We start from the raw sequence: 18,878 nt of genomic DNA, 5'->3' as shown, positions 1-18,878 counted from the left end.
GGTGAGCCTGGTGTCATTTACTGAAACATGGAATGCATTTAACAATGTAAGAGAAACTCCATGCAGTGCAAAAGCCAAAGATTATTGTTAGATTGTCAGGGTTTACTTTGGAGAAAGTCCTCAGTCTAATTACCTACGTTTAAGCAACAGAAGTATTTTTGCCCTCATTGAAGAAGTTCACATTTTCCTTTCAAGCCAATGGGTGGTTTGGGGTTTTTTTAATGCTACTAAGGATTGCAGAGTCTGTTCAGGGGGCTACAAAAATTTAAGACAGGGACTAGGTAGAAGAAGTAATTCTTCCAGGAAGCAAGTAAAAAATGTTTCCTATCGTCATAATCATGAGAAAAGTAGAAATAAAAATTAGACTACTAGTACTGAACATTTACCTACTGGTTTGTGTCTTCCAGTTCTGTGAAATGGCTGGAAAGAAAAGGACAGCTCTTGGCCATCAACAGAAATGCATATTTGAAAGCCACACTCTTTTTTAATGCTATTGGAAAAAAATACTTTAAATCCTTTTCACTGCAATCTCTGAGCCTTGAAGGAAAAGAAAGAGCAGGTCCAACATTTTGGTTTTGCACTTTTTACACCAGAATTTGGTGATATTGGCAGTTTTTCTTAAAATGAGATCTTAGTTAAAGATCAAGATACCAAACATGAATAAAACGTCAAAGGGATTTTGTGGCGCTCACCCAGTGGGCATCCAAACTGCAAATATCACTTTATTCTCTTTTACTCTATTAAACTTCAACTCCCTTGTGTGAGCAGTTGGTACAGGACCCTTTTCCAGCACACCAAATCCCAGAGCTACTCCCAGTGGATGCCACCAGAAGATTTTTGTTGATAGGAAAGCAAGGCCTGGAGTGACAGAGCCAAATGAAGGTGTGACCATAACTCATCGTTGTGGATCAGTGTCACTTTGACCCAGCAAACATGGGCAAAACCAGGCAGTGCAGTGACATCAACATGTCCTGGCAGCCAAAGCAGCCTCCTGAGACTCTGGCTGGGTGCTCTGATGTGGCCATTGCATATCCCTGCACACCAGTGTCAGTCTGACCCGATAAACACAGGTAATAAAAGCAGAGGAAGCAACACCAGCTTAGCAAGTGTTAACTGCTTACCCGTTCTCCAGAGACTCACAGTGGGCACTCTGCTCCCCAGCTCGGACAAAGCTTGTCCCATAGCTCTGCTGCTGTGACCCAAATGACTTCTGACGAGAAGGAGGAGGAGGCAGAAACACCTTCTAATGACACCTGCCTTCATGACAAGCCTGGCAAGACAGCACATGATCATTTTCCCTGCTGGGTGATGGCTGGTGGTTCAGGCAGTTCTGCTGACCTCGGTTAGGGCAGTCTCTGAAGAAGAAAGCAAAGCTCCAGCCTGAATCAAAGGATCAAAATCCAGCTGTATAGGTGGAAATTCAACTGATCAAACAGAGATGTCTTCAGCATCGTCCTGAATGGAACATCAAAAATAGATCAGATTGTTCTCAAGCAGTGGCTATTTTCCTGCACACCTAAAAGGAGAATCCAAATGAGTAAGTCAGGTGTTGCTGTGCACACTGTAAAGATCTAAAGGCAGCAAAGAGAAATGCTATTCAAAGGAACCTGCTCTTCCTGTTGTGTAAACCTCTCCCTCTACAAAGAGGCAACATTTTCCCTAGGAACTGTGTGACAACACTTGCTTCACTGCACTGCATGAAAGAGAGAGCAAACACTTTGAGATCAGTGGGACCAAAACATGGGTTTTTTTACAAGAGCATGGAGTGACAGGACAAGGGGGAATGACTTTAAACTGACAGAAGTCATGGTCAGATTAGAGAGTAGTAAGAATTTCTTCCCTGTGAGGGTGGGGAGGCCCTGGCACAGGGTGCCCAGAGAAGCTGTGGCTGCCCCTGGATCCCTGCAAGTGTCCAAGGCCAGGCTGGACGGGGCTTGGAGCAGCCTGGGCTAGTGGAAGGTGTCCCTGCCCATGGCAGGGGGATAGAACAAGATGGTCTTTAATGTCCCTTCCATCCCAAACCATTCTAGGAGTCTATAATAAGAACTGGGGAACTTTTGAAATACACTCACAGCTCCACAGACCACAATTGCTACTGCAGAGCAAACTGTTTCTATTTCATCTATATGTGCATGATTTTAGGACTTGAAAAACTGCTGCCCTTGTACTTCTCAGCAGCTAATAAAAACCCTTGTTAGCAACATCTGGATACAAGATAAGGGAACCTTACAAGGAAACATGAGGCATTCAACAGGTTTCTGCAGTGGGTTCTTCGTCGATCCTCTGAGGACTCTGCTCCAAAGTCCGCTGAGGTGTTGGGGTGTTTTTCCACTGACTTCACTGGGCTCCAAACCAAGACCTAAAGCCTCCCTGCTGTGTTTTGGACATTTATTTGTGTTTGATCTGTAATAAGATCTTTCATTTCTCTTATTCCTGTAAAAACAAATAAAGCCAGAGCACAAGAAAGCAACTAAACACATGCTTAGCTTTAAGCATATCCCTAAACCCACTCACTTAAAGTCCTTAATTCTATGGACTCCTGGGAAAGAAAAGCACATGCTTAAAGTTAAACACGTGCTTGGGGTCTTTGCTAATTAGTGATGGCCTTGTGTCTTACAGGGCCCTAAACACTTCTTAGAGCATCTGGGGTTTTAGGGCCCATATGGGAGAAATTACATGGAGACCATCTCAAAAGTGCAACTTTTAGTATTGTATCTGATGCTGGAAGCCTTTCTTTAGTGGCTTTAAGACTGATTCTGTTACAACACCATTTACAACTAGTTGAGGGAAGAGTTTCTTAGATACTTGTAAAAATAAGAATATCTAAAACCAGAATCTCTCCTTGGCTAATACTACAACACCAGCTCATCAGGATGATCAGTCCAATCAACCTAAAACTCCTTTTTGGAATGGATGTGCTTATTGGCATCTCAAGAGCAAAACTGTCTGACTTCAGCCAAGGTTTTGTCCCTGACATCCTTCACTTTGCTTAGAGGATAAGTCTGGCTCTGGAAGACAAGTGAGCCTTTACCTTTGGGTCAGGCAGCAAAAGGAAGAACATTCCCAGTAAACTGCACAGAGCAAGAAGCACTTTTTCTCACTGCACCATGTTTATTTTGGACCTCTGCTAAAGTGTTAGAAGTCTCAGCTATCTTGATCAGACAAGGCCTGAAATGTAACATGTCTGACAGGTCAAATCAGTGTTCTTCCCAGGGAGAGAACATTTGGGAAGTTTCTTCACAAAACACATGCTAGCTCACAGGAAACCTCTCACCTTGTCAGCATCTCCTCCACAAGGACTGAAACTTGTCTTTCTGTGGCTCTTGCACTCTGTCTCTTATATGTTCCTGAACTCTTTTTCAAGGTGCATCAGTGCACTCAGTTCAGATGCTCTTCGACTTTCAGCTCTCTATTAAATTTTATGCTGTCCCCTGTTTATAGATTAATTGTTCTGGAGGCTGAACAATGAGGCCATGTCCATTAGTGAGGAATCTGGATCAGATGTGAGCACACAACGTTTCTCTCAACTGCCAAAGCACTCAGCCTGGTGCTCCTGCTGGCTTTCCTATTTATACAGCCTGTGGGAAGACAGGTGATATCTGAACCCAGCAGAAAGCCTTCAGAAGAATATTTTTTTTGAAAGAAAAGTGATTGTTTGGATGCTTTACATCATGTGGCTGCAGTGTCTTTGATCTGAAACTAGATTTACCACAGCTTCACACTTACCTCTGAGGAACAGGGAAGTTGTGAGTTGATGCATCAACCATCAGAACCACCACGAACAAAAAGCTGCTCCAGGCTGTGCTTGCCTAGAAGCACCAGCTGCACAGTCCTCCCCAGTCCCAAGTCTAGTTAAACACCTAAAATAACCTCAGCTTGGCCCTTGACATTTTAAGGATGGAAAGGAGGATAAACACAGGGAACTTCTCTTGGATCCTTCTGCAGCCCCAGTTTTTAAGCTGGTGATCTCCTTAGCTCTCTGATTCTTCAGCGCCAGAGGTCCAGCTTATAGTGACTGTACAGAATAGATGAAACTTTTGTAAGAGGCATCAGATCCACCTTCTCTCAACCTCAAAACAATAGATGCAAAGCAAAAGGGCCCAGGATGTCCATCCAGTGATAAGATCTTGGATGGTTTTTGCAGCTGAAACAGTCGCACTGGTATTTCCAATGTTCTCTGAGCAGCCCATGTAATAAAGGAGAATTTACAACCAAAAACTCACCAGCATCTTCTGTGCTGAGTCTCTGATTGCATTAAAAGTCCTGGAGTTATGATCCACTTTTAAACTACCCTTTGGGGATGACCTACATCACTTGTTGGAGAACAGGGGTTGATATCACTGCAGGCAAGCTGACTGTAGAAAGTCTGCATGAAGGACATACCATACAATTTAAAATTACTCTCTGGTCCCCTGCTCAATGCTTTCCTAGAGACTTCTTTCCCTCCAGCCTGTGGAAATGAAATACTGTCTTCCTTCTGATAGCAAATAGGTAAAAGAGTTTCCCAAGAAAGTTGGGGAAAGAAAATTGTGTTCAATACACTTCCTAAACCCAAAGAAGAATGGAAGGCTGTACTCTCAGTAGACCTCAGAAAATTCACTTCTTTCACCACCAGATGCCTGTTCCCAATGCTAACTCTAACCTCTCTGTTTCCCTTCCTTTCCACACAAGATTGATTCACAGAACTTGATTTAAAGGATGTTTATTTCCATAACAAAAATGATCAGGGGTCTAGAAAACATGACCTATGAGGAAAGATTGAAAGAATTGGGTTTGTTTAGTCTAGAGAAGAAAAGACTGAGGGGGAGACATGATAACAGCCTTCAACTATGTAAAAGGTTGTTGCAGATAGGAAGGTAATAAATTGTTCTCCATGTCCACTGGGTATAAGACAAGAAATAATGGGTTTAAATTGCAGCAAGGACGATATAGGTCAAACATTAGACACGTTTCCTGAGAGGAAGGACAGGTGAGAACTGGAGTAAATTAGTCAAGGAGCTACAGACTCTCCTGTCACCAGGAATGGCTCAGACCTGGCAAACCTTGCCTTGGGGTAGAGGGATAGATCATCTCTCAGGGTCCTCTCTGCCCCTTTTTCTACTGGTCTATATTTATACCAGAGAAAATGATCAAAAGTATATTTGTTCCAAAGAAAGAAAAGAGAAAATCTTTCCTGAGCTCTCCCTGAGATTTTTACTGCTGGTTTTATCTGCAGTTGCAGTGCATTTGAAGGCATCCACATTCATTTTTATTTAGACAATTAATGAAAGGACGATTTTTACAGCCCTATGCCCCTGCACAGGTTTTCTGTTATGGTTCATGCTCTAAAATGACATATCTACCCTCTGTTCAAAACCTTTCCTCTGGGTAAGACAATGACCCCACAACCATCAACCCCACAGCACAGGCTGGGTTTGGATATTGAATCTCAGCTCTGCTCATACCAGTTGTGTGAAACCCTCCAGTTCACCTTCAATGCAAAGGACAGTGGAGTAAAAAACCAACCTCTCTGGCCAGTGAAGAAAAGGTGACATGGATAACAAGGAAACATCTTCTTTTGGCACTTTATGGAAGCAAAATAGTTCTGCAATTTAGTTTCCATAAAAAGAAAAAAAACCAACCAAAATCAGAAAAAGGCAAAAATATTTGTAAGAACCTTTTAAAAAATGTTCTGATTCTTCATCTGAAACGAATTTTTGACACTGTTGGCATAACTGCATTTCTAAAGTGGTTTATGCACACACACATCCCCATGTATATATAACCAACCAAAAATAAATGGAACATTTTATTTCAGGCCAAATAAACATTTAGTATGGTACCAAGAGATTATTTTTTTAAGAGAGCTTCTTTTCTCCTCAAGTTCATGGTATTAAACATCTGCAGACAACAATAGCACTCAACATTTCATAAAAGGTGTTCTTCCTTCAGGTTTCCACCTCAGCTTCCTATAGAAAAGCTGCAAATCCTACAGGTCCTGCTCGACTGGGCTGGTCTGATAACAGGGTTTGTCTCCATCTGCTGGTGTTTCAGCTTTTAGAGTCTCAAATGTCTGAAAAACAGTAATATTTTTGAAAAGATTTGAGAAATTCAGGAAATAGTCCTCAGTAAGTTCTTTGACTCCTAATTTTTACTGCTGAGACCAAGTATTGTCTGTAAGGCTGGATGCCATTAAGTAAAATCATGTTGATATATCAGTGCTGATTAGGAATTGATTTTCTCTAGTCATGCTGATTTAAGATTCATTTTTTCTGATATTGGGTAACCTTCTGTTTGAATCAACCCACCAGGGAGGGTGACAGATTTACACCCAGGGTAAAACCCTACGTAGTCACCATCCAAGTCACCAACCATGAAGCACAAGTGTCCACTTGTGAGACTTGATCCTTTGACTTTGGACTGACAAAATCATCAGGAATTAGACAGGGTTGCTTCCCTCCACTGATGCCAAAATGTGACAAGTGCCCCATCCTTGGAAGTGTCCGAGGCCAGGCTGGATGGGGCTTGGAGCAGCCTGGGATAGTGGAAGGTGTCCCTGCCTGTGGCAGGGGGTGGAATGAGATGGTCTCTAAGATCTCTTCCAACCTAAACCATTCTGGGATTCCAAGTGCAGGAACAGATACCTCTCGTTGTGTCACCTAAAGCCATGAAAGGCAAATCTCATCCTATGCTCCAGATATTAACTGCACCCCAAGGGCTTGTTCCCTCAGATTAACACAAATTCTTGTCTTCCAGCTGGATTTAGCTGGTGAAGAACCTCTCCCAGGTCTCTCCCAGCAAGGCACAAACATTTACAGTGATCTGGCAGCACATCTAGAAGTCAGGGAGCTGATACACAATACCTTGTGCACATTATATGGCAGGATTCATCTTACCTAACTCTGTCCACCTGAGAGGCAGCCTCAGGTCTGAGCCAGTCATTTTAGCTCCCTGAACACCCAGCAGAGAGATGCATTTCCAGAGGGCAACTTATTCCATGACTTCAAGACACCAGTCTTTGGCAAGATAAATCCAACCCTAAGAAAACATTGTCACCTACATTTTTTTTTTCACTTCAAAATAAAAGATCACTCTCAGCCTACCCACCAGCAAATCAGATCTGGATTCAGCATTCACCTGATGGGCAAGTGAGGCTCTGGAGAAGGTAATGGAAATGCCCTGAATTACTTCAGCTGAAAAATACGGTCGTTTGCCTGTGTCAGAACAACTACCCTGGCTCCATCCTACAAAATTTAAATACCTTTGTCAAGGATAGTACTCACCAGGATATTCAGTTCCTGGGAATAGGAAAGAGGTTTTTATGTAGAGTGTTCTTGATTAAAATAAGTTTCCTTGTAACATGTTTCACCAGTGATTCTAAAGATGATGATCATTAAAGTCCTGTGTCAGATGCTACATAGGCTGCCTTTACTTTTATATTTAAGTGCCCACATGCACATAAATGCAGCCATCAGAGCACCATTACATCAAGAATATACGATTACATCAAGATTTATTTAACTGAACCCCCCCTAATTAGGTCATAAGGTATGATTAAGCAGTTGTTAACTGTGTCGTAAGGAAGTCTACAAAGGGAATGAAATATTTAAAACAGTAATAACATACCTATCCTGCTTTGCTATTTATGCACAGTTAAACACATAAAAACAAAGGAGCAACTCTTAATTACAAGGACAATTTATTTTGCTGACCTTCTTTTTGGGACACAAGCCAAACCCACTGGGGGTTGGTTTGGTGGTTGCTCCGGTTGACTTTGCAGGGAAAATGTCCTGGCCCGTTGTTGGAGAGGCTGCAGTTTCTGCCTGGAGAGAGCAGAGCCTTTCACAGGGCTAATTTACAGCCTTCCCCAGTGGTCAAGGGCAGCCATGAAGTACACAAATTACAGTTAAAAATAGAGATGGCTTTATGGAATCTCATTCCGGTGGCTTCCAAAGGTGCGGGGCCAGGAACACACATCTCATTCCACGCTGCCTCTAAGTCCATTTTCATCTTTTTTTCTTTTTTTCTTTTTTTTTTCACTTTTCCCCTTGGATCCTGAGCTCCACTTCAGTTTTGAACTTCCATAGGAAGGCAGGAGGTTAAACCAAACTGCTAACTGTGTCTCTTCAAAACTGACATTTAATACAGGGTATAAATCACTGTGGGAGCCTGTTATTCCTTCAGGAATGCAATTACATAGGGTCAAATAAAACATGAAAGAACCCAACAAGTTTTAAAATGTAGTATGTTCTCAAAAGCAGGCAAGAAGGAATGCAAAGCAGTCCAAATATGCTAACATCCACATGTTGTCCTGTATGAGGGGGATTAGAAGGGAAGGTTTCTGCTCTTTAATGATTATGTTGTTAAGGGTAGGTTTGTTGCAGGTTCTTGCTGAATACCAGCCCACTCAGGGAGCTTTGGGCAGATCACTGTATTTATTTAAAGCAGGTGTCTTTTATGTATCTCATTATTTTAATTGCCACCGTAGTTGTGTTTAAGATACCATTTAGCACAAAATAGGATGTGCAAAGTGGATATTCACCTTTTCCCTCGAGACTCAGAGCTGCACCCCCACTCTTCTGGTGATGGAGAGATATCAGAGATACATCAGGGGAGAGAGAAACACAGCATTGCAAAATCATCTCTTTGATAAACAAATCCTCCTGATTTAGGCCACCTCCATCTCAGTCTCACTGGTTTGCTTTTAAAAAAACAGGCAAAACCATAAATAAAACCCCATGAAACCTGCTAAAATCTGAACCAAAGATGATTAAGCAGGTTCAGCACCTCCTATAACATCACTCCCTGTCACCATTCACATTTCACTCACATTTCTCTGAGAAAAACCCTTCTGCTTTCATATTTTAGTGATGTATTTAAATAGCTTGCAAGGAAAAGTCCAGAGGTTCTAGCAAATTTTTGAGGTCAAATTTGCCACCCTCAATTTCACTACTCTGTATTTTATACCGTGAATAGTTAAACTAAGCAAACTTTGAAGTTTCTTAATTGAAAATCTGCGGTTTGTCAAGGCAACTTCTATCTGAAAGTAATTTTTTTTTTCAGCTAAATGGAATTTTTTAATTCAAAATGAAAGGCTTTTTGAAAGAAAGAACCATTTTTCAGCATCTAAGTATAAGAATGGCTAGAAATGTTTCTTTTTCTCTTTTTAAAGAACTGACTTCTCCCCAATAGTGAGTGATGTTTAAAAACTACATATATGAGAAAGTATTTTGCTTTTTAAAAGCCTTATACTTTTTAAATTGCTTCAATCTTGCTTTTAAAGGTTTTGCTTTTCACATTTAAAGCAAACCTTTCACTTTTTAACCCTCTCCCTAAGAAAGTAACACAAGTAATACTCTACATTTTAAATGTTTTCCAGGGAAAAAACATTTAAAAGAAATATGTGAAATAACTCATTTTTATCTTTTCAAGTGAAGCAGGGAAAACCTTAATAAATTGGGAAAAAGTAAGGGTTTCCTCCAGATCTTTTAAAAATTACGTTTTTACAGCATATTTCCTAATGGGAAAATTACAAGTGGGGATTTTTTTCCTACAAAATCCCCATAGCTCCCACTCTCAGACTCCCTGATTTCACCTCCACTAAAGCTGCCAGAATAAAACTTTGGATTTCTCTCCCCTGTTTTATAGCAACCCAATGCATTACAGCTCCATGGGTCACTGGTCCTGCCAATACCTATATATATTCTCAGAACAAAGCCTGGGAATAAGATTTTGCAGAACACACCCTTTGTTAAAGGTAGAGGTAACACTACTGTCCATTATAAAAATAATTAAATACTTCCTATTGCAAGAATATGGTTTTATTTGCTTAAAATGTTGCCCCACTCCAGCCACACGGATGAAATACCTCATGTGAATTGTGGGCCTCGGGGTTGGTTTGTGTGTGGGAAGGATTTTTTAACGTATTTTTAATATCAAGCAGAATGACTCACCTGTTCCAGAGGGGAACAAAGACTGCTCCAGGGGTTTCTCAAACAATCCCTGAGCCCTGTGCTTTGAAATGTTCTGGTGTCTAATTCTTCATAGGAAGGGCTTAAAAATTCCTAGCAAGGGAATCTCTGGATAAGGAACAGATTTTTCACTTGTCATGTGAAACTGTCCCCAAATGCAACCAAATTCCGGATGTTTGTAAAGAGTTGTTTGCACTTAGGCACAAATTGAATGGAGAAAGAAACTTGAATTTCACTTCCAATCTGAAGCTGTCTTCCATGCTGGGAGAATTCCCCTTTTTATAGTATTGTTTGGAAAAGAAATTACAGTGAGGAATATCCCATCTGCTGAGGAAGCACCCCCGAAATCTGAGGACACACTGGGTTTGTTGGCAGAGGTGTAGGGTCTGTGTGGTGCCAGTGTCCTGAAGCATCTTCAAGACTCCAGTCCTGATGCCTGTGACATGCTCTGAGCCTGACACTGCCATGAGAAATTAGCTTGGAAAATGCTACTAACCTGGCAAAAGTTTCGATGTTTTTCAGCCTTTCTAGAAAGTCCTCCCTCCTCCAGCTGGGAAGGTTACATCCTTCAGATCCAGCTCCTTGAGCTCTCCTCTGCTAGGAAAAACTAAACCAACAAAAGGGAAAATTCAGGTTAGATACAGGGAAGAAATTGTTCCTTGTGAGGGTGGGCAGGCCCTGGCACAGGATTCCCAGAGAAGCTGTGGCTGCCCCTGGATCCCTGCAAGTGTCCAAGGCCAGGTTGGATGGGGCTTGGAGCAACCTGGGCTAGTGGAAGGTGTCCCTGCCCATGGCAGGGGGTGGAACTGGATGGGCTTTAGGGTTCCTTCCAACTCGAACCATTCTGGAATTCTATGCCCATTTTATGTATACCTGAGTCTGTTCCAGGAAATACTCCCCACACAAGCTCAGTGACAGCAGATGTGCTGCAGAGATGCTCCTGACTGCAGAAATCTAAGGCACGCATGGTCAAGATAGAAGTTGAATACAGAGTGAGTAAAAAGGTAACATTTCATCCTTTCATCTGCATTTGGTACAGAGAGGTCACAGAATCCGTAAGGTTGGAAAAGTCCTCAAAGATCATTGAGTACAACTGTTCCCCAGCAGTGCCAAGGCCACCATTACCCCGTGTCCCCAAGTGCCACATCCACATGGCTTTTAAATTCCTTCTGGAATGGTGATGCCACCACTGTCCTGGGCAACTGTGCCAGGGCTGGACAACCCTTTGCATGATGAAATTTTTCCCAATATCCAATCTAAACCTCGTCTTGTGCAACTTGAGGCCATTTCCTCTTGTCCTGTCCCTTGTTCCCTGGGCAAAGAGGCCAACACCCAGAACACAGAGTTTGCAGTGGTCCCTCAAAGAGAAATATTCATTTCACCAACCCAAGTAAAACTGAAATAGTGAATGTGCTTGAGCAGGGAGGGAGCAATGTCAGTCCATCTCTGAATGCTGAAAGAAGTAGCACATGGAACTGCAAATCTGCTGACAAGATTTATTTACCTTAGAGAAAAGCAAAATACAGTGGCTTTATTTAAAGACAAAAAACCAACTTGTGCATTAATAAGCCCAATACAGCATTATCAATATTATACAAAGGTTCTGAAGAAACACTGGGTAAAGTATAGACAGCTGTGGCAAAGTGTGACACGGAGGACAAACTTCAGTCTGGACAGAAGTGTCAGGCACTTGTACCAGGTTGCTCTATCCAAATATTAGGTAAATTCTTGGTATGTTACCACACAACATCTCTGGTGAAACTGGAGAAGAGAGGGATGAGACAAGTGTTGTAAGGAGTATAATAAACTGTCTAAAACAGAGATGAGAGCACACTGTACTGATGGAACAAGTGAACTGAAGGGAGGTTACTGGAGGAATTCTCAGTATCAGCTGTGGGATGGCTGCAGTTAACACTGCCTCTACCATGCTGCTGCTAAATGTGGAATCATTTCTATCCAAATTGCCTGAGGCACAGAGTTAAAAGACATAATCAGTACCAGGAAGATCAGAATATCATACCTGAGGAAATGACCTACAAACCACAAGATGACTCAGGGACTAATACAAACATCTTACTACAGTCACTGATGCTGTGTAGGGCACTCGTGACTCTTTCTGATGAATTCTCTGCTCAATTGTGTTTGAAACAGATTAGTTCAAAGTGGGATAAGTGTGGAAAACAGGTGCAAAGGCTGGTCAAGATCCAGGAGACATCATGACAACAGAGGTATGGAGTAAATGAAAGGTCAACACTGGCAAGTGTGGCCAAGAATAAGGAGGGGAAGATTTCTAAGGATCATGTCAGTAGGGTTCACAAACAGGACCCCAAGAGGAGTCCCAAAAGTCTGAAGCTGCAGCCTCATTAGGTTAAAAACAGCTATAAAATGAGGCTGCTTGCTCTCACTTATGGGAAGCTCAGCTCTCAAAAGGGAGAGAGACTTAATCTCAAAAACCTGATAAAAACAACACTAAATATGGATTATTCAGCAGGGGGAAGAAAGTGCTGAAAGATGGGACAGACTTAGCAAGCACTTAGAGCTGAGTAGTGTGTTCTCTGCTGATAAAGTTGTGGCTCAAGCTCTATTCCCCATTTCCTAAACGCCTTGAGTGAGCACACATTTCAGAGGAACCACCAGATGCAAAAGGCACTGCATGTTAGACAGGATTTCCATCCCCTAGAAAGAAGACAGCTCTGAACGAGAACCACCTCTGAGACCAGCAAACACCTGGATTACTAGACATTGTTATCTTTAGATTTAAAACAATGTTCTGATTTGGAAAATCCAGGTCAGTTTGAGGGTTGCAGGGTAAATCATAAACCAGGTGTGTGAGCAGTTACTGTGCCTGCCATAAACACAACGGCTGAGCCGTAGGGGCAGACCCTGAGGATCATATTCAGTTGGTGCTTGATCTCTCTTATCCCACTGGTGAAACTGGATTTTTACTAAGTATTGTGATGGAGATCCTTGTTCCAATCCACACAGGCACACACACACCTACATGCATTCAGGCAGGCAGTCTCATAAACTTTAACTACATACAGAAATTCCCATATTGCCTCTTGGATATGCTCCAGCTCATGAAGGGGTGCTGGTGGATGATCAGTACCTGCCTGGTACAAAGCCTTCTCTTTTCTCCCTGGGTCGAGGGCTGTCATGAGCTGCCCTAATGCCTTTGCAATAAAACTCATCAAATTCCCCCAGTATAAAGTAACGAGCTGTAGCCTTTCTACCAACCTACATCTGCTGTTTACAGCAGGCCAAGAAAACAACCAGTGATGTCAACTCTTCATTTTGTTCCTCAGATCATCAACTCTCTGAAAATAACAAAATCTGAAAGGCATATGGACCTTCTCATAAAAACAACAAACATACAAACAGAACCTCAGATGAGTTTCCCAAGTCAGCAGGATCTGTCTGCTAATTATTACAGTACAGAGGGACCAACCATCCTGTAGCCAGAAATTACCCAAGAAGAGGCCTGAGTTCTTCCCCCAGGCTGGGCTGTTTGGACACACTGAACTCCATCATTTCTGGGGATAATGTTTGGGGTTTGGCTGCCCAAAGCAACACAGCCACAAGACCTAAAAAGCTAGATTTAGATTAAATATTGGGAAGAAATTCTTCCCTGTGAGAGTGGGGAGGCCCTGGCACAGGGTGCCCAGAGAAGCTGTGGCTGCCCCTGGATCCCTGCAAGTGTCCAAGGCCAGGTTGGATGGGGCTTGGAGCAACCTGGGCTAGTGGAAGGTGTCCCTGCCCATGGCAGGGGGTGGAACTGGATGGGCTTTAGGGTCCCTTCCAATCCACACCATTCTGGGATTGTGTGATAGCAGGGCCCTTGTGACAGATGTTGGGGACTGCCTTTACCCTCACCATCATGCTTGTGCCTCTCACATGTAGACAGTGTGGGCTCTGCAGAGACAGGGAACTCATCTCTGGCTCAGGAGTCCTTGAGGAAATATTTTGACCCACACAGAGAGAAATACAGATAGATGAATGGTATTGGGTCTGGAGAAAGCAGGCTGGAAAAAAGGGGAGAGAAATATCTGTAGCCACAGATGATTTTGACCCTGGAGTGCTCTCTCCTGCACCAATCCCCTCAAAGCCTCCAAGGAAATGTGTCCATGGGGGATGAGAGAATGGAGACGAGAAGAACACAGCATCCTACACAAACACAACCTTCCCTCCAGACCTGCCAGGCCTGCTCTCTCCTCATCACAAAGGGCAGAGAGGAATGACGTGAAGCAACAGGACAATTACCTTCAGCAGATGGGCCCCCCATGCACTGTGTCTGTGCTCCGAGCTGCTGCCAGCCCCTTCTTCCAGAGAGAGGATAGAGCTCACCTCCCCATCCAGAAAAAAAAAGTAGCATCTGTGGGAGAAAGACATATGTCTGGCCTCCACCGTGAACCCTGCGCCTGGCAGGAGAACGCGATGCTGATTCCAGCCCCAGCTTTTCATTCCTGTTGTAACAGTCATAAACGCCTGCTGAAACCTAAGAAGAACAAGACTGTAATCCTAATAAAACAACATTCTGGAACCCTGAAAACTAGATGGAGGCTTCTCAGGCCAACTTTAAAATTATATTCGCTTTTCCAAGAGCTGCACTTTGTGTGTGCCGGCGGGATGGCCGCTGGCAGGCTGACCCCGATGGGATGGGGGATTTCAGCAGCGAAAGGACAGGAGGCAGTTCTGCAGCACAGCAGCCATCCTGTCCCAAAATATAGAGAGAATCTCCCAAGCCCATGCTCTCAAGGTCCCCTCCTGAAAGCAAGCCTTGATCTTTTTTCCCCAAATCCAGCCTTCTTTTCCAGATGCCCTGAAAGCCCGACTCCAAAGAGCAGGAAAAGGCTGTGCTTGTTTGAAGGCAAAAGCTCATGCAAAGGCACAGCTTTCCATGCTGAAATCTTTCCCTTCCTTTTTTGGAGTGTGGTGTTGAACAGAAGCCATGGGACTTGTGCACTTCCACCCCCAAATTGAAGAGCAGGAGGAAAGGGGTTCAGCTTTCCCTCCTCTCCATCATGCAGCTCTCTAGGGACACAATATATGTTGTGCTCCCTTGGTGGCATGCCTCCAGCATGGCACTACATCGACTGGTGCTTCTCTGTGGGCCTTAAACACTGACCAGCACTGAGCCCAAGGGTGGCAGGTCCTCAGTAACCATCAATTTGCATCCTTCTCCTGGCATCTGTAGCGCTGGAGCTGCACCAGCCAAGAAGCTGCTCTCTGGAACATCGAGCTGTGCCAGCCCTTTCAGAGAGAAAACCCCTCTGTTGGTAACTCTTGTGATTTTACTGCAAATCTTCCCTGATGTTACGTGAAACCCAAGTTCCTGATGTGTCACTCCATCCAGCACTTCCACTTTAAGGAAAAAAAATTCTGTGGTCTTTCTGGTCTTAAAGAAAACACATCCCAGGAGGTGGCCTGAACACATGCTAAAGGCTAAAAGTAGCATTCACAGAATAAAAACTATCCCATGATTTTTAAAAGGTTTTTGCAGTTCTGGGGGCCTGACCTGTGATCTGGGGAGTGATAGGTTATAGAGAACCCAACAACTGATTGGGCAAGTGCACTGTCTGATAACAGGTATTGGTTGGTGGTGGTGGAAAGCATGTGACAGCTCCCTCATCAGCTCTGTGGGGATGACATGAGTCAGTCCCTGCAGGAATAGCACATTGGAACTGCAAACGCCCACAGGGCACTAGTAATATTTATCTGGCAAACAGCATTTTTTATCATCACATTGTCTTAGAAGCATCAATTAATTAACCCACCAGTGAAGCAGGAAATGTTTTTCCAGGCTGAGGAAGCTGTGAAGGTGCAGAGAGGCTCCATATCCCAACCCCAGGCCAGGGAGGCTGTCAGGGTCAGGGCTGGCTATTTAACAGCTCAGCACTTCAGCAGAGGATGAGCTTCCCCAGTAACCCCATTCCCACTGATACACCACAAAAAGCAGCCAGGATTTCCAAAGAGCTCAGCGTGCCTGTGTGCACCACAATCTCATCACCACTGTCCTGGTGGAAAATGAAGGGCTGAAAATCTGCTCCCAGGCCACAAAAGGCTGCTCTTGGTGCTGACACTGAGGCCCTCTTTGGACTTGGGTGAATCACTTCACACCCACATAAACATACACAGCTACACAGCTTCTCCCCACGCCACAAGACGCGTCCTACTCATGACATTCAGATCGCTCTTGACTTCCCAACTTGGCCCTGACTGTGGGTGGTGAATTCTTAGAAATCTGGTCCTGAGCTATTTTGGATTGGCCCTGCAGAGCACAGAGACTGACACACCTCAGCTCTCATGTGCATTTAGTGCTGCACAAGAGGGGGCAGATCTCAACTGATCCACAGGAGCCTCAAGCATGGAAGAAAGAGGAAAGATCTGCCCACATTAATGCACTGTTCCTCATTTGGTTTGAGTTTTGCTGAGTGCAGCCTTTAATCTCTGCTGAGTGGAGTTTTTTGTGGAGGGGAAGATTTGGAAAGAAATCAGTGGACAACATCATAGATCAAAATCATAACAGGTATTATAGCTGGCCATAAAAGAGAGAGCATCTCTGAGTGCAATGCTCAGATGGAGGACATTGAGCTCTCAGAGCCTTTCACACACTAGTTTTCCCACTTTAGCCAATATAGGCATCTCCCCTGTGCTTCTTCCTCAGGATCCCTTCAGCAATGGGATATATAAGCTGTAGAAGTCACATTTCACTTCCAGATCAGCAAAGTAGAACATTGTGTGGTATTTCAGTCCACAGAGAAGGAGGAGAGAGCGAACACTTTGCACTTAAATAACTAAAAGCTTCTAGTGTGACACAAAGGCAAACTTCAGTAACCTTTAATTTTCCCCACTTCTTAATGGCACACAGATCCAATGAAATCAAATGAGATAATCCCAGCCTGGTGCAGCCTGGAAGCAGAGGTGAAAACCTCCCAGAGCTCACGCAATCAGAATAGAGCTCGGACATTGTCGACTTCCCCCCTCAACTATTTCCAAATAAAACACTTTTGTTGCTTGGCTGCTCCTGCCAAATGAGTTAACAATAAAAGAAGGAACTTGCAAAGCTTCTATCCACAGGAAAAAAAAAAAAAGTGAAAAAAAAAGGAGGAAAAAGAAGTTAAGGAACTTTAAGAAAAAAACAAAACAAAAGGAAAAAGCTCCAAGAAACTATAGGGCAGATCCTCTGGCTGGAGTAAATCAGCACAGACCCAGCTCTGTTGCTTTACCCCAGGCAAATTGTGGGCCTGGTGCTATTCTGCATTTCTCAGGGGCAGGGGGTGGTCTCCACTGGAAGATTGCGACACTGCAGGATACTTTTCCATATTAAAAAGGCGCTTTTTAGCGTTTTGTCTATTGCCAGGTTTTGGGTTTATTGAGGACTCATTTGGCAGAGCCATCCTGGAAGAACAATACAGATGTTTTATGGAGAAATAAACTGGGACTTGGGCTGGATTCTTTCAGTGCTGGATTCCACCTAATTTGGAGGGAGAAATGGCTCTTTTAATGAAGGGTGCAATCAAAACCTGTACGAAAAGCCAATATGCCCTGGGCAAGTGGAGCAGGAGATACACTGCCCCTCTCTGCTGCCCAGTAAATTCTGGTCTCTTTAGCCCAGCAAAAGCCTCCCAGAAAGGGTAGAGAACATCCTTTTTCAGCCAGGGAATCAGAGCACCACAGCTTTCCCTCTGCTGAATCTCTTGGAGGGAAGTGGTGACTTCTCAACAATGGGTCTTTACAAACTAAATCTTCCCCATCTTCATGAGAAGCTGATCCTGTGGAGCCACCTGGCCTTTGTGAGTTCTCCCTCATCAAGGATCCACAGTCATGTCCTTAATTATCACCATTTTTAAATGGCAGCTTCTGGAGCACCTACAGATGATGTAGGCACTTCTTCACTAATGCAAGATTGCAAGGGAAGGGTTGAAAAAGTCTTACTCTCCACTCAGAGGCAGGTTGGGCTCACTTCCCTACAAGGAAGGTGATGCCAGATGACTGGGAAATCCAGGTTTATTGCTAATTGTCAGCTACACGGTGTAGAGTGCCCCTTAAATCATGGCAATTGTCATTGACAGAAGAAAGTGCTTGCCACCCTCCAGCAATGCTAAATAGTCATTGTCCTTTAGGTCAGATCAAGCTAGAGGAAAGCTGCAGGCTAAAAAGCCTTTTTTTATCTTTTCTTTGGCTTCTTCCTTACTTCCCATTACCAAATTTTGCTCTTTACATCAACCATGCCTTCAGATCCTTTTTTTTTTTGTGGAGCTGAACACTTCGGTTAGCAAAGCGAAGGAAGAGAGACTTGAGTGTTAAACTGACATGCCCTCCCAAGGGTTATTAAATGTGGCCAGATGTGCTGGGCTATGCTAAAGAAATCTTCACAGGGGAAGACTCCAGAAGTGAAATACTGGAACAGAATTTACACAAATTCCCAATCACAGTGTTGCAGGTACCAGAAAATAACATACAGCCTAAGCAGCTCCAGGGAGTCGAGAGTTTGCAAATCAAGGGGTTGGCTGATAGGAAGAAAAGGGTTTTTGGGAATTGCTTTGGGCCAGCATCTAGCAAGGCAGATTAGGCTGGCTCTGATCCAGCAATACCCTTAAGCACATGCTTAGCTTTAACCCTGAAGGAGCCACTGGAATCAATGGAAACATCAGCACCCTCGTGTCTCACAGACATTCAAGACAGGTTTGTGCGGTCACAGCAGAGAAATGAGCCCCCCTTGCCAGGCAGAGGTTTGTTTCTCCAGCACCTGCTCAGGCTGTGTGGGGTCAGTGCATCAGGCTACCTGCAGGGACAGAAATCTCCTATTCCAAAACTGTTTCTAACTTCTCATTTATTTTCCTCTCTTTTGAAGTCAACAGCCAACTCTTCAAAACCACCTGTGAAATTCTGTAGGAGTGGTTGGAGACATTCATGCTGGCTCCTCCA

At 43.7% G+C, this 18,878-nt stretch overlaps 1 long non-coding RNA gene across 3 annotated transcripts in view; it reads right to left on the bottom strand.

The window, feature by feature from the left end:
- Nucleotides 1-2,000: 2,000 nt before the first annotated feature.
- LOC108447823 overlaps nt 2,001-18,878 on the bottom strand; it is a 115,857-nt gene continuing 98,979 nt past the window's right edge. For all 3 annotated transcript variants that reach the window (XR_001863517.1, XR_001863519.1, XR_001863518.1), the window contains 2 exons: nt 10,447-10,557; nt 2,001-6,052 (listed from right to left, as the gene is read on the bottom strand). This is a non-coding gene — a long non-coding RNA (uncharacterized LOC108447823). The remainder of the gene's footprint in view (nt 6,053-10,446; nt 10,558-18,878) is intronic.

This window comes from Corvus brachyrhynchos, unplaced genomic scaffold (assembly GCF_000691975.1).
Source record: "Corvus brachyrhynchos isolate BGI_N302 unplaced genomic scaffold, ASM69197v1 scaffold245, whole genome shotgun sequence".
Classification (NCBI taxonomy): domain Eukaryota; kingdom Metazoa; phylum Chordata; class Aves; order Passeriformes; family Corvidae; genus Corvus; species Corvus brachyrhynchos.
The sequence above is the reverse complement of the archived record's forward strand: the minus strand, read 5'-3'. Positions and strand labels throughout refer to the sequence as shown.